This window comes from Trichosurus vulpecula, chromosome 3 (genome assembly GCF_011100635.1).
Source record: "Trichosurus vulpecula isolate mTriVul1 chromosome 3, mTriVul1.pri, whole genome shotgun sequence".
NCBI lineage: Eukaryota > Metazoa > Chordata > Mammalia > Diprotodontia > Phalangeridae > Trichosurus > Trichosurus vulpecula.
The window spans coordinates 91,778,054-91,794,835 of NC_050575.1; the positions used below are offsets into that span (position 1 = coordinate 91,778,054).

Sequence of the window (16,782 nt, forward strand, 5' to 3'; positions counted from 1 at the left end):
AAGTGATATATTCTGGCCGCCAGAGGGCGCTGGGATGCTGAATATCTGAGTTTCACTAGACAACCCCTCCTCCCTCTCCCCCCCACCCCCCCCCCATCCACCTACTCCCCAAAGTGGCTCACTCACTGTGATACTCAGGGGACCTCTAAATAAATCAGTCCCAAAATGTCAGAGCTAGAAGGGACCTTGGGGATGGAGTCCAGCGCTTCCACTTTTACTGGTGAAGACACCCCAAGTCACACATTTCTTGGCTATTCCAAACAAAGATGATGTAGCACACAACAGTATACTCCCAGGAGGAGTACTGAATTGAACAGAAAGAAGTGGATTCTCTCTCGACTCTGCTACAGTTTAATCATGTGAGCTCGGACAAGTCCTTCCCCCTCTCTGAGCCTCAGTTTCTTCATATGTTAAATGAGGAAAACCATCCCTGCCCCGTCCCTCTCATGGGCCTAATATGGTAAAAGTGCTTTGTAAAATGTCAAGTGTTATAGAAATGAAACCTATCATTACTTGCTAGCTCCTAGCACTTAGGACAATTTCCTCTTTTTCAATGTTCTTTAGAGCATTCATCCTCGCTAGGTGAGTCAAATTAGGATGATATCATGGAAAAAGGACTGGGTTGGGAGTCAGCCTATTTGAGTATGAATCTTTTGTCTGCCAATGACTCACTATATGTCCTTTTCCTATCTATGCCTCAGTTTCCCCATCTGTAAGATTAGAGGGCTGAATTTATAGCCTCTAAAGTGCATTCCAGATGGAATATTCTATGTTCTAAGTACCAGCTGGCTCTTGAATTCTGTTCCCTGTTCCAAAGTTCCCACTAGCTATGAAGTTCTATGAATCAGATTTATAGCTAACATTTACATAGCACTTCAAAATTTACAAAGCACTTTACACATGTCATCTCAGTTGATCCTCACAATAAACTTGCACGCTAAAATCATCCTTCCCATTTTACAGATGAGAAAACTGAAGATGAGTGAAGTACAGTAACTTGCCAGGGTCACGCAGCCAGTAAGCATCAGAAGCTGGATTCAAACTCAAGTCTTCCTGTCTCCATGAAGCATCCAGTGACCTATCCACTATTCCACCTAGATGTGAACTAGAAGCTATGGTATATATTCCCTTCTTTTAAGTTCAAAAGGTTCTTCTCATCGACGCTGCCCTCCCCAAGTCCCCACATACAAAGCTTCGTCAGGCTGCAGAGAAAGATCTGTGTCCTTGAGTCATACAAAGGGGAGCATGCTTTGTGATGAAGATGTCTTCCTTAGAGGCAGCTCACTGGTAAAGAAGACAGAGCCCTGGGCCTGGATTCAGGAAAGTTTGAATTCAAATCCAGCCTCTGACACTTATTAGATGTGTGACCTTGGACAAGTCCCTTAACATCTATCTCCCTCAGTTTCCTCAACTATGAAATGGGGATGATAGTAACCCTTATCTCCCAGGATTGTTGTAAGGACAAACTGAGATAATACTCGCAAAACATTTAACATAGTGCCTGGCACATAGTAGGTGCCTAATGAATGCTTGTTTCCTTCCTTCCTGAGATGTTTTGTGTGATGTGAGTTTTTGTAAATAATATTGTACGTTAATTGCACATAGGGAATGCCTTATTTAGAGGAACCGTGCGGTGAATGTGAATCCTTTTGTAGTGTGGTTATTTCTTCTTTTCTTCTATCCTTTTGAAAGTCTGTGTTTTCATAATATTCATTTTCCCTAAACAGAGGAGGGCAGTGGAGGGGCACAGCTGCACTCACATTCTGCTTCATAGGAGTGTTGGAAAAACTAAACATTTGCACTGCCCCCCCCCTTCCCTTTTGTCAGAGCAGCATGGAGGCTCTAAGTGAGGGAAACAGATAAACAAATGGAGTAAGGAAGGGGGAGAGAGAAGAAGAAAAAAAGAGTAAAAGTCAAAAAACAGGCAGATAGAGAAGGAAAAAAGAGGAAAAGAAAGTGGGGAGAGAGAACAAAGGAAAAGAGGGAGGGAGAAGAGAGAGTACAGAAGGAAGAGAAGAGAGGGAAAAAAGGGAAAGAAGAAAGAAAATGAAGGTGGGAGGAACAAACATGATATGGAGAGAAGAGAGGGGAGGGAGGAAGAAAGAAAAAGAAGTAGGAGAAAAGAGAGAGAAAGAGAAAGGGAGAAAAAGAGAGGCAGGGAGGGGAGGGGTGTTGTGGAGAGGATGAGAGAAAGAACCATGACCAAGAATCAAATGTCAAAGTACAAAGTTAAGCTTTTTCAATGTTTCTTCCATTTATGTTAAAACGATTATTATTTTTTTCAAACTTGACAACACAGCCCATCTGGGTCCTGTTGTCCCCTGGGTCCCATTATGAGGCCAGTTCAAGCTGACTCCCATGAACTTGTTAATAATAAAGAAAGAAAATCCCTGGAGTGTCGAGGCGTTGTGTCACTGTCCTCGGGTTAGGTGGGATAGGGAAGCCCACGCTAACCCTCTTCTCCTTCCTAGAGACCTTGGTGTTTGGAGATCTCTGGCTGCAGCAGCTTGCAGTTTCCTGGTTTCACCCTCATCTCCTGGCTCTTGACCGGCCGTGTTCCTTCCAGATTATCTCCTTCCACGGCTCATTGCTTCTTTGCCTTCAGATCCTGAGCTCCTCTGTCACCTTTCCAGTGGCAGAAAGGAAATTACTGTAGACATGGACGTGGAGGCAGGCAGCACCGTGAGGTAGCAGTCCCCAGGTCAATGCTTGTCCTCCCAGGAAAGTAGGAGAAAATACAGCTCACTCAGCTTTCAACTGTCCTAGGACGGTCCGGGGTCCCTGAGGAAGAATGAAAGAGACGATGAGATTTCAGAGAGCCCCTAGTTCTTTCATCCTTTCTGGAGCAGCTATATAGAGATCCTCTGGGACAGAGGTTCTTAACTTAAGTTCCATGGACTCTTAAGGGGTCTCCAGAGAGATTTCAACAGGCTTATGAACTCAAATGGCAAAAAATTTACACCTTTAATTTCAGTATAATTTGCTTCTTACATAATCCTATGTATTTTATTTAATGCAATTTAAAACATTATTCTGAGAAGGGTTCCAGAAACTTCATCAGACCAAAGGTATCCATAACACACAAAAATGTTAAGGACCCCTGGGGCTCTACAGTTGTAGAAATTTGAGTTGAAAGAGGGACCATCTAGTCCAATCCCACGAGGAACCTAAGGCCACCAAAGGGGAAGGGACTTCATGTGGTATAGTGACAAGATTGCTGGCTTTTGAATCAGGAGACCTGGGTTTGAATGGTGCCTCTGACACTAGCTGTGACTTTAGAAATTTCTCTTTTCTGAAACTTTCACTCTGTTCTTTCTATGCCTTTCTGCCCTTCTCTCCCACCTTTCCCCTTCCCCTTTATTCTTCTCTCTGTCTCTCTATCTCCTTCTCCCTATCTTCCTCTCTCCTTCTTCCTCTCCTTTTTTTTCTATTTCTCTCTCCTATTTTTGTCTTCTTTCTCTCTCCCTCTTCTTTTCTCTGTTCTCTTTCTTCCTCTGCCGTCTTTGTCATTCTGCCTCTCTATTCCTTTCTCCCTCTCTTCCCCCTCTTTCATTTGTCTGTCTCTTCTTTTTTCTTTCTATTCCTTCTTTTTTCCTCTTCTCACTCTCTCTGTCTCTTCTTTTTTCTCTCTATTCTCTTTTTTCCTCTCTTCCTCCTTACTCCCTTCCTCTGTCTGTCTCTGTCTCTCTCTATGTCCTTCATTTTAAAATGAAGACAAAGGCAACATGGGATAGCTCTCATTTTCCCATCTGTAAAATGACAGAGCTCTTCCACCTACGACATTATATGAAAAAGGGTTGCTATATTGGCAAAGGCCACAAAGCTAAGAGATACAACTGAAATGTGAGTCTAGGTCTCATGATTCCTAGCCTAGGGATGCCCAGGCATACCACATCTGAAAGAGCAATTTTAATCAGTGTAGGCACAGAAAGAAGAGACATTGTGTATCCTATCCTCAAACAACAAAACTCTAACTTGACTCTTTCATGCATTTGAGCATCTATCCTATGTTCCTCTGCCTTCCATTCCAGACCTTATTTTCCTCAATCATTTCCTATTTTCCTCAATCATTTCACCATTTATTAATACTTCAAGACTTTGATGTGGAGCCCTCCTCACAAGTATAGACCACAACCTTTCCAAACTTTAATAAAGTGGTTGCCTGAATATCTGTGGCCAAAGGAATTCATCCCGTGGTTTCAACCATTTCTGTTTCCTTTTATGTGTTATCTTCACCTATTAGAATGTAAGCCCCTTGAAGGCAAGGACAATCTTTTTTTTTGTTGTTGTTGTTGTTGGCTTGCATTTGTATTCCCAACATTTGGCACAGTGCCTGACACATAGTAAGTACTTAATAAATGACTTGAATGAGTGAATAAATGAATGTCATGAGCTTCTGCATGTGTAATTAAGCTGGTCCTTAGATGATACATACAGCATCTGCCACTGGGGTCTGTATTTAAAGGCTTCCTGGATGGGTAAGACCTACTAGCGCTTGTGTTCCACTAGAAGAGTCTCTAAAAATTTAAAGGCAGAGTATCACAGGATTTTTTCTTTTAGAAATCGAAGAGGACCTTAGAGATCACCTAATCCACCTCCCTCGTTTTACAAATGAGGAAATCGAAGTCCAGAGAAGTTGCCGATTTGCTCAAGCTTACCCAGCTATGAAATTTCAGAGCCAGGATTCAGATCCAGGACTTGTGACTCCAAACCTTCATTAACGTGCTCCTCAGACACCTCAAAAATCTAGTACTATTTCCACTATACCGTTTTGCTTACAAGCCATGATATAGGATTAGGGTACAATGGCAGAAGTTCTTCATTTATAAAACAAAATACATTCATATAAAGAACCTTAGGACTAGAAGAAAGGAATTTCAGTGATTCTTGCTTCTTTGAGTTGGAGGATTGATTATACTATGCATTTCCTTGTTCCTGGGATGCTGACCAATGCAATTCTCAGGTAAAAGCCTTCATTAGATAGTGTGTTAGTTAAAGGTTCTCTGTTGTAATATTCACTGTCACACAGGGGAAAGAAAGAACCAGGACTGAAAAATCAGAAGATATAGATGTGCATTCCTGCTTTGATGCTTCCTACCTGTGTGACCCTGAGCAAATCACTTAACCTCTCTGGGTCTTAGTTTCTTCATCCATAAAATAATGGAGTTAGAATAAATGATCTTTAAGATCCCTTCTAACTCTAAATCCTATGATGTCATAAATGCCAACTGGTATAAACAAATAAATAAATGAAACCAAATATCACAAATCCCTACACATTTTCAGTGAGATCTCACCACAATGTGATCTTTCAGTTCTCTGGTCACAGGGCCATGGGTGGAATCTCAGTGGTGACCGAGGGGATGATGAAGTACCAGGAAGAAAAGACGAGATAGCTCAGTTTGTTTAGAAATGGACTCCAAAAACTCTGGGCTCTGAAGTAAGCTCTCTTATTAACAGAGTTCATGACCCTTGAAAAATCACTCACATTAGGTTATAGGTGTCCTATTTAGGGACATGGGCTATGCCTGCTAGAATCAGGAAGGTTAGAACTGAAGGGCCTTTTGAGATCTTCTAATCCAGCCCTTTCATCCACCTCCATTATATAGATGAGGAAATTGAAGCTCATTGAGGAGAGCTGAGTAGCTGAAGGCCAATGAGTAAATTAATGGCATAAGCAAAGTCCTGGATTTGGAGTAAGAGGGCCATAGTTTCAAAACTAACTCATGGACAAGCCACTCCACCCATTGGGGGCCTCTGATTTCTCATCAATAAAATGAAAGAATTAGATTGAATAAATGCCCTTCAGTCTCTGACACTGTATTCTGAAGGCCTTTTATTGCTAAAATTCAGTGCTCTGAGGTCCTTCTGAGTTCTAACCTTCTATATTCTAATGTCCCTTTCAGCTCTAATATTCTATATTCTCAGGCTCCTTTCAGCTCTAACATTCTATATTTTAATCCCTTTCAACTCTAACATTCACTGCCCCAAGACCCTTCGAGGCTCTGATATTCTATATTTTCAAGTCTCTTCCAGCTATTGACATTCCATGTTCTATTGCATATAATGTAAGATTTTCAAAATTGATTTTGCTGAACTGCCCTCCCTCTTCATTTGTTTGTTTCTTTTTCTTATTAGAAATTCTTTGTTATAAGAGATGGCCCTCTGGGAAAGGGGGAAATCTAAGTGATTTAAAAGCAAAAGACATCACTAAAGCTCTTTTTGGAATATTTGGTTCTAAGGTCCCTCCCATCGCTAATGTTCTATAATTTTGTGATATTATTCATCTTAACACCCTGAAATTTGCCGCATAAGTCTGAGAATGGGGAGTGGTAGAAGGTGAGGAACAAGATTGAAGTTTCTCATAAAAAACAGCAGTGCCAACTGGGAGATTTCTCTCCAAAACTCAGGGCTCTTTCTTCAACCAAGTTTCTTCCTTTTGCCTAGATTGCCCATGGGGAAGAGAGCATAGCTCTGCTTACTCTCCTTCTCTACACAGAGACATCCTGCCTAGCTCTCCCTTTCTCCCTTCACAAACACTCCCAAGTGTTTTCTCAGCTTCTGATTGCCCTGACTGGCCAAAATGGTTGCTCTATGCTGAATCCCCTAGCCTCCCTCAACCGTGTCAACTGGAAAATATGATTCCAGAAGCAAACTTCTTGATTTGAGAGACTTGTATTTTTTGGCTATGTTGTATTACAACAAGCCTTGGAGTTGGGCCAGAATGTGAAGCAGCTGCATAGCACAGAGAGACAGCAGGACATGCTTCTCAATCTCTCTCTCTCTCTCTCTCTCTCTCTCTCTCTCTCTCTCTCTCTCTTTCTGCTTATCATATTTGTCATATTAGATCGATGGTTGCAAAGTCCAGTCAACTCTGCAGTGACCAAAGACCTTAGAGTCAAACAACTCTACAACTACTGTTTGCTAATAATAATTGTATTAAGAAGAAGGAGAAGGAGAAGGAGAAGAAGAAGAAATGTTCTGTATTATGTGTAGAAGACAGAGCTAGGCCTAATGGAAGGAAGTTACCAGGAGGCAGAGTTTGGCTCCATATAAGGGAAAACCTCTAAACAGAACTGTCCCCAAGTAGAATGAAGAAAAATCAGAGAAGGGAATCATAGGATGTTAGAATGAAAAGGACTTCAGAATGTTTCTAGCTCAAACTCTACATTTTACAGAATAGGAAACTGTGGCCAGGAGGGGAAAAGTGACTTGGCCAAGTTTATACATCTAGGAATCGGAATCATTCTTCCTGGTCCCAGGGGAGAGAGCCACAAAAAAAGTTGCAGATATTTTGAGTCAATATAAGGGAAAACTTCCTAACAATCAGACGGAACCAAAAGTGGAATGGTATGCTACAGGAGGCAGCGAATGTCTTCAAGGAGAGGCTGGCTGACTGCTTGTCAGGAGTGCTGTGAAGGGGATTTCTGCTCAGGTTAAACTAGGTGTATTCTGAGGTGCCTTCCAGCTCCAAGGTTTAGATTTCTATGAATTTGATCCTGTAAGGATTTCATTAGTAGGGTGTTTCCTCCATTGGACCCCTCTGCATCTCAGTTGGCGGTCAGAGGACCATAACCTTAGAGTTGGAAGAGACCCTGGAGTCTATATAGTTCAACATCCTCATATTACAGATAAAGAAACTGACTTCCAAGGAAGTTAAGTGATGTGTCCATGGGGACAAGGGCACTAAGTATGGGTGGTGGGATTCGAACCTAAGTCATCTGATTCCAGAGCTGGAGCTCCTTCCATTGTATCACACTGTTCTTAATAAGTTGCCAAGAGCGTTCTTGCTGGTGGCCATATCTCAGGCTATGAGATTCTCTGTTGCCGGTTGCATACTTGAAGATTTCCAGCTTGGTAGGAGAGCTTCCTACTGGAGCTTGGCTTCTCTTGGACCAGGCTTTGAGAGATTAGAGACATTTCCATGCCAAGAAGAAGCATCAGTGTTAGTGGAATAACAATGACTCTCATTTCTATAAAACTTTACAATTTACAAACTTTTCTTTTCACAACAGTCCCTCTATAGTGCAAGGATCATTACCTCCATTTTGCCTATGAGGAAACTGATGCCCAGAGAATGAAAATGACTTGTCAAGGATCACACAGCTTAAAAATGCCAAAGCCAGGAGTTCATCCTGTGTCTTCTGCCATGCCAAGGGACCCTTCCACCATGGCACGCTGCCTTGCTCCTTGACAGTGGAAATGAGAGCACCAGACTAAGAGCCTGGGTTTAAATCCCGCTTTTGCCACTCCCTTTGCACCTTCAAGGAAGCCCTTTAATCTCCCTTTGCCTCAGTTTCCTCATCTGTAGATTAAATGGATAGGACAAGAAGGCTTCCCAGGGCCCCTCCAGCTTTAGATTTAGAATTCTCTAGGGGTCTGATTCTCTGGAAGAAAAAAAGAGAAGTGAGTTTGTCTCAATTGGAAAGAATTTATTGAGTTCTGCTTGTTGGATCTAACTGTTCATTTTTATAATCAGGGAGCAGATAACTTAGTGGAAACAGACCCGGACTTTAAGACAGAGGGCCTGCATTCAAACTTCACTGCCACTACTTTCGGTGACCTTGGAAAACTTGTTCAATATCTCTGAGACTCAATTTCCCCATCTGTCAAATGGGGATAAAAGTCCTTGCTTTCTCTCCCTTGTGGGGCTATTGTGAGAAAATTGCTTTGTAAGCTGTATATCCCTTTAGAAATGTGAATGGTTATGATTCCTCTCGAGGAGAAATTGTAAGGAATAAATATGATAATGGATATAAAGCAATTTTTGGCTAAAACACTATATAAACAGGAGCTATTATTCTGTTGAGGTTTGTTTCCCTACCTATAGGAAAACAGGCAGCTAGGTGATAGAGTGATTGGCCTGGAGTCAAGAAAAACTGAGGTCAAATCCATCCTCTACTACTTCCTAGCTATGTTGAGCAAGTTTTCTCATCTGTAAAATGGTAATAAATAATATCATATTATTTTATAACAATAATACGATATAACATATTATAATATCTAATAATATAATATATAATGAGAATATAGTAATAATAGTCACTACCTCCTACGGTCACTGCAAGGATAAAAAGAGATAATATTTGTAAAGTACTTTGCAAATCTTAAATAGTTACATAAATGCTAGCTGTTGTTGCTGTGGTTATAGGAACTGGCCCTGAGGGATACGCATCTACTTTCTTAAACCTTCTGAGCTAGAGATGCCGTAGGCTTCTTGACAATGCGCCCAAACATCCTGCAGCCATCTCCATCTAAAAAGCCTCCTTCTTTCCCAAACGAAGCGACTTCTGCTGCCATCTCAGTGGGTTCTTGCTTGTGCAAACAAACATTTGTGGTTCACCACCACCACCACCACCACCACCACCACCACCCCACCCCAGATGCTCTCCCATAAAGAGAGTTGACACGGCTGCTAAGCTACTATTCTCAGCTTTAGTGGAAGGAGCACTGGACCTGGAGCCAGAAGACTAGGAGGCAGCTAGGTCACCATGGTGAGTCACTTCCTTTTTTTCTAAGCCTCAATTTCTTCGTCTGTAAAATGACATCAGTAAGACTTTTATTACCCACCCTGCCTCCCAAGGTTGGTGAGTGGAAGCTAGGATCATGGATTTAGAGGTGGAAACGACGTTTAGAATGTATCTATCTAGAACTCATTTTATAGATGCAGAAGCGGGTTCAGAGAGATCAAGAGATTAGCCCTGGGGCATGTCGCTAGTAAGGTGTCCAAGGCAGGATTTGAACTTTGCTCTTTCTGGCTCCAAGTTTAGCACTCTATCCACGAATGCGTTTTGTAAACACTAAAGGACTATAGATGTGTGAAATATTGTCATCACCATCACTGGTACTATTATTAAAATTATAATTGGATCTATGATTTCCTGGCAACACCAAGAAGTCAATAAGCATTTATTAAATGCTTATTATATGCCAAGCATCATGCTAACCACTCGGATACAAAGAAATCCAACATCTCAAGGAGCTCACAGCCTAACGGGGAGGCGCATACAAACACCACATAAGTGAACTATATACAGGCTAAACTAATTAGAGATAACCAAACAGAGGGAAAGCACCAGCATTAAGGCAGACTTCTTGTAGAAGGTGGGATTTTAGCAGGCACTTGAAAGAAACCAGGAGGTAGACATGAGGAGGAAGAGAATCCCAGGAATGAGAAGCGGTCAATGAAAATGCCTGGAGTTAGGAAGTGGACTGTCCTGTGTGTGAGGAATGCATTTTACTGGTTGGCAGAGGACATCAAGGTGCATAAGGTGTAAGAAGATCAGAAAGGTAGGAAGGGGCCAGGTCAGGAAGGTTTTAAAAGCCAGACAGAGGATTTTATCTGTGTACAAAATTCCTAATAAGTAATTCTCTCTTCCAGCGTCAAGCAAAGCATACTCCGAAACTTAGAATATTAGAGAGTTGCCTGGGCGTAGTCAGAGGTTAAGTGACTTGCCCAGGGTGACGCAGAGTCAGGACTTGAACACAGGTCTTGCTGACTCCAAAGCCAGCTCTATTACACCACACTGCCTCTCAAATTATTTTCATTGTCTCTGTCAAAGTTCATATGACTGAAACAACGCTGGAGCATGATGTAAAATGCCTTAACGTGGAGCACAAAATGTTAGAAGCAAAATGTACTGTAGCACTTAAGATATTGAATGTTCACATAGGAGGGCACCATAGGACACAGAACAGGGCTAGAAGGGGCCCTGGAAATCATCTAGTTCACCGCTCTTGCTTGAAAGATTGGGAACCCAAGGTATCAGAGAAGTTATGTGATTTTCCCAAGGTCACACAGCAAATCATTAGCACATACAGGACTAGAACCCAGTTTTCCTGATGTCCCAAATAGAATTCTTTGCTCTGTAGAATCTGGCCTATCTCAATTTAATGGAAATTCATGGGGATGTTTTGTCTTGGTGTGTGTGTGTGTGTGTGTGTGTGTGTGTGTGTGTGTGTGTGGGTATGTGTTGTTTAATATGTGCAAACTGAGTTGCTCCTCATGAGATGTATACAACAAGACCCTAATTCCTTAACTGTGAAAAGAAGATGCTAGAATCAGATAAAGATCATATTTCGCCTTCAACCATAGTGACGAAAGAACATTTTTAGAAACTATGGTGATAGCTAGAAAAACTCATTTTCTTTCAAAGAGAACCAAGAATTGCATGTTTGGGAATCCTGAAGGTGAATGCACTCTGCACAAAGTTTCCTCTGGTTCTCTTCACCTAAAATTCCTTCTTCCCATATTGAATGGCTGTCATAGGGAAGAGGGATTAAGTTTGTTCTGCTTGGTCCCTGAGGTAGAAGTAGCAGCAATAGAGGAAATCTGGGGAACATAAGGGGAGGACAGGTCAGGGAGTGGAGTTACCCATAGGCTGAATTTGGCTTAATATAAGGAAGGGCTCTCTAATGATCAATGGAATGGACAGGTAGTAGTGAGACTCCTGTCACTGAGAACAAACATAAAGAGGCTGCAAGACCAATTGGCAGAGAAGCCATATACACAAAATAAAAAATTCTAGATGGGGTTCCTTCCCCCTCTAAAATTATCTGGTTTCCTTTATCTACTCTTCCAGACTCAGATCAAATTAACCACTTTCTCAGGCCACAATTTCCCCTTTTCTCTCATCTATCATCCTTACTGTCTGTACCCTTGAGTACTTAGGAAATACTTTCTTGTCCTGTTGGTTAACTTTTTGCATGTAAATGTCTCATAGGGAGTCATGGGGCTAGAGAGCCAGTCCTGGATTCACTAAGGACTGATTTTGACACAGGATCACTGTGCAACCCTGAGAACTTGACATGTGAGCCTCTCCCTTGGCCCCTCAACTCTAAATCTTTAGACATAAATTGCTGATCTGCCCTGGGGAGGAGGGAAGCTCCATATAAAGAGTTCCCTCCATCAATGATACCACAGGTATAGAGCACAGAAGCATACCTCACTAAAGGACACTGATTGGGTCTAAAAAACATGATTTTAAGTTTAACAACGTTTTGGGGAGCATGGCAGTAGAATGAAAATGGTAGTGGACTTACAGTCAGAATACTTTGGTTTGAATCTAAGCTCTGGCTTACTGGCTGTGTAAGCTTGAAATAAGTTGTTTAACCTCTATAATCCTCGGTTTACTCTTCTGTAAAATGGGGATAATGATATTTTCACTACAAACTTTGCAAAGTAGTTGCAGGGAAGGTACTTAGTAACCTTTAAACCGCTACAGTAATCTGTGCTAGTACTGTGATTAGCACCACAGGAATGATGTTAAAATGTTATGAATAGACAGTTGCCAAATGATGTCATAGAAGCATTTTGCAATGTTATGGTGAGGTTTGGTTATAATTCAATAGTGATGTTATTGTAACATGTTCTTGGTTTGGGCAACCTTATGCTGAAAAAACCTCTACTTCTTACCGTGAAAAGTAGAATTTCAATTAATGTCTGCCTAGACAATCGAATTTTTTTGAGGGGGGAAGGCAGGGAAATTGGGGTTAAATGACTTGCCCAAGGTCACATAGCTAGTAAGTGTGTCAAGTATCTGAGGCCAGATTTGAACTCAGGCTCTCCTGGCTCCAGGGCCGGTGCTCTACTCGCTGCACCACCTAGCTGCCCCTAGACAATCGATTGAAGAAAAAATTCCATGTGAATTAGTGCTTTAACACTGATAGAGAAATCTAAATCTTAATTTGACAATTCATTTTTATTATTCCTGCTACCATCTCCAACGCCAATATTGTTCAATGCCCTAATATTTTGTTCCCTGTTTCCTTCTAATTGTGCTATTTTGTGTTCTATGTTCTGTGTTCAAGTCCCTCATTTGGACAGAAGCAGGAAGCGACTTTCCCAAAGAGGGAAGTGATTTGCCCAGGGACATATGGGGAGTTAATGGTAGAGCTGAGATTAGAACCCAGATCTTCTGACTCCCAGCTTAGGTTCATCCAGACTACCCTTCAAAAAACATTTTGGCCTCCCTTACTAGCATGTATAGCCCCCAAAGCATACATCCAGGATTCAATGTAGTTTGACAGCGGGTACCTGGCACAATGCTGGGCACACAGGAGCCCTCAGCAAGTGCTGTATGGCAAGAACCCGTGAAGGCTGGCAGTGTCTCCCTCAGTGTTCCTGGCCACAACTCCCCTTTGCATTCAAATATTCTCCAAGGGACAAAAGCCAGGAAACAGTAAGGGAAGTTGCCAATAGGTTTTACAGAGACATGCCCAAAGCTGGCAGAGTGCTGTTGACACAGTTAGCTCCCAATGGGGACAGAAGCCTGAGAGGGTGGAGAAGGGGATGGGAGGGTCCCAGTGCCTCCTTGCATACAACCAACTGCACTGTTTATTGGGCTGTTCTCTGCCTCAGCCTGTCTACTCCCTTCTGGCCAATCCTCAGGATAGAAACAGTTGCAGCAGCTCCACAGTTTAATAAGGATAAAGACAGGCATTTATTATCACAATGTATTTTACAATGCACAAACTATTTGATTTCCAAATCAAGCCTTGGAAGGAAGCAAGGTAAGGCAGGGCTGTTTCTTCCCATTTCACAGAAACAGAGACATAGGGAACGAGGTCCAACACTTAAAACGCCTCCATGTCTTCTGGACCTTTCCAGCTCTGAATAACAACAAAAACAGCTAACTACAACAATAGCCAATAACATAGCTAACATTCATATTGCACCTACTTTGTGCCTGGTACTGTGCTGAGTCCTTTACAAAATATCTTCTCCTTTGATTCTCACAACAACACAGGGAAATAGGTACATTTATTATTGCTATATAACAGGGGTTAAGTGACTTGCTTAAGGTCACACAGCTAGTAAGTGTCTGAGATAGGATTTGAACTCAGGTCTTTGTGACTCCAGGCTTAGTGGCACATCATATGGTTTAAGGTCTCTTGTTGCTCTCACACTTAATTTTCTATGTGCTAGGGAACTCTCTGATGCCTTGCTGTAGCATGGAGGTGAGCCTGGCTTATCCAAGGCTTTGAGTGAAAGCTGTGACAGCTCCCATCTGCCAAAGGACTCTAGAAGGGATTGGTAACAGATTGTGTGTCTGGCATCTAAGGACCAGCCTAGCTACACTTAGTGTAAGGAGGGGTATCACCCAAAGGTTGACCACTGGGTGATAAGATCATTCAGCCACAGCAACTTGTGAAGACTAACCATCTTCTACAGTGAGTATTTTCACTTTACTATAGTGAATAATTATAGATCCTGGAAGTGTTGCTTGAGAGGCTTTCAATTTAAAATGGAAAGAACATCCTGTAGACATAGTGTAATGGGGGAAAAAAAGAAATCTGGAGTGAAAAGATCTATGTCACCTTAGGCAGGTCGTTTAATTTCTTTGGACCTCGGTTTTCCCATCTAGCCAACTCTAAGACTAGAGGGAAATCGAGGCAAAGGTGTGCAGTGGAAGGAACACCGAACTGAGAAGTAGGAGGAAGCTGGAGGGGAACCTGACCTCCAACAGTTACTAGCTGTCTGACCCCAGCAGGGCATCTAATCTTTCTGAGCTTCTGTTAGCTCTTCTGTGGGGATCAAATGAAAATGACCTGTGAAAAGTGTTTTGAGAACGTTAATACACTATACAAATGTCAGTTTTTACTGCGATTATTTGGAAAATGAGGAAGTTGGATTAGATAATCTTTAAAGTCTGTTCCAGCTCTGAATCCTATAATCCTGTGACCCAATAAATTCCCTTCTAGCTCTGACTTTCTACATCCCATGTTTGTAGATCATGTTGAGTGCAGCAAAACCTAATTTACTAGTTTGATTTTTCTAAAGTTTTGATTAAAGGGGCCATCCCTTGATTCACTTCTTAAAGAGCCTATTCACTGAATGGGCCTTACCTCACTCAAAGTGAGAACCTGAAAAGACCTTAGCCTGGAAGGACCAGGGTCTCCCAAAGCATCCTGGGCCATCTCCAGTCATCCTGGTGAATATCTGGCCACTGGACCCAGAGAGCTCTGGAGGAGAAAGTGAGGCTGGTGACCTTGCACAGCACTCCCTCACTCAAATCAAAGTCAACTGCAAGTCATGGCATCATTTCCCTGATGTTATGGTCCTCTTCCAGAACGAAGGAAAAACACAACAACAACTACAATAATTTACTAGGGTCATAGACTTATAGCTGAGAGAGCTGAAAGAGACCTTACAGCCCAACTCCCTCATTTTAAAGATGAGGAAACAAGCCCATGGAGATTAAGTGACTGGTTCAAGGTCATGCAGTTAATAAGTGTTTGAAGCAGGATTTGAACTCTGGTCTTTCTGACTCTTAAGCCAAAATTATACAAATTAGCCAATACAAATATAGAGAATACAGAGCCTAGCTTTGGCTTGGCAGAGAGTCTTCATGAGGGCATCTAGTTTGTATACTTTTATAGGACACCCAATTCTTACTCATTAGTGGTCTAGGGTCACTGAATCTTAGAACCTCATATTTTAAAGAACCTCAGAGGGCAGCTGGTCCATCATTCACCTGAAGAGGAACCCAAACAGCTATTTGTCTGATCTCTGCTTGAATATCACTGGGGGAAAGGAGTTCACTTATTCACAACATAGGCAATGCTGTCATCAGGCTGCCCTGATACTCGAAAGTTTTTCCATTTATTAAGCCAAAAGTTATTTCCCTCTAATCTGCCTCCATTGTTCTTTGTTCTGTCCTCTGAAGTGTCATTGGGGGAAAAATGGAATCATTTTTCACCTTTGTAGATCTTCGTATATTTGAAGAAAGTCATCAATCCTACTCCCATCCTCGGCTTCTCTTTTCTACTTCCCTCACCTTTGCTTTTGAATGTGGGGAGGGGTAGTTAATAGGACACCAAGATCAATTTATTTCTTCCCATCACCATTAATGAAATTATAGAAGATAAGAGACAGATAACAGACAATGAAGTGTTAAGGTATTAAACAAAGAGAAAAGAAGGTTTTATATTCTGTTACTCCTTTAGAAGTTGTGACATTCTCTGATCAAAATTGATGGAACCAGGAGGCATCTATTGGCTGGTCAAGGATCAGCCTCATGGTAGCCCTTTAAAAGGCAAGACGTACTCCTTAGGAAGTAGTCAGAAGCAGTTAGAAAGGGCATTGTTCCTCACCTCTTTTTTGTAGGATAGGGAGAGATTATTTGTTTTCTATTCTTTCCATCAACTATAGTTTCTTAGAATGGAGATACTTGTCTAGGAAGAAACACTGGACCCAACAAAGAGGAAATTGTGAATCAAAGCAGGAGAAAGCTTTGAGGATCTTCTCAACTCACTTGAGAAGAAAGTCAGTCTTGGCAGTTGAGAGTTGAACTATGGAGAAGAATAGGCCTAAGTACTCAAGCTGAGCAACCTGCCCAACATATATGCTGCACCCACAGAAAGAAACATAAGGACACCATGAGAAACAAAAGGACATCAGGGCCTTGCAGTGTCAGACATGTGAATTTCCTTGGTTAAATATTGACTGTATGTGCCATTTCTAGTAGTGTACTTTAAAAGTATGCCCCCTCTTTCCACTGATGCTATGTGTAGCTGTGGAAGAGTGTATCCCAGCTTTATGAGGAAAATGTTTTTATAGCTACTATTTTTATGATGCCATCTAGATAAGTGCCTTTGTTTTGAGATAATTATGTCTACTGCCTGACTATTAAAGGTAAGTATATCAGTGGGGGCTCATTAGTTGCAGTTTTAGAAGTGTGGACCCATAGAATACCTTGATTATGAAGGTAGTCACCCTCTAAAAACCAACCTATGTGTTTGGGTTGGGGAGACATCTGGAGGGGATTTTACACTAAGAAA

The 16,782-nt window shown here is 41.8% G+C and overlaps 1 protein-coding gene across 1 annotated transcript in view; it reads right to left on the bottom strand.

The window, feature by feature from the left end:
* Positions 1-2,240: 2,240 nt before the first annotated feature.
* ADRB2 (adrenoceptor beta 2) overlaps positions 2,241-16,782 on the bottom strand; it is a 126,287-nt gene continuing 111,745 nt past the window's right edge. Inside the window, exon 2 of the mRNA XM_036748189.1 lies at positions 2,241-2,781. The gene's annotated coding sequence lies outside the window, so the exon portion shown is untranslated. The remainder of the gene's footprint in view (positions 2,782-16,782) is intronic.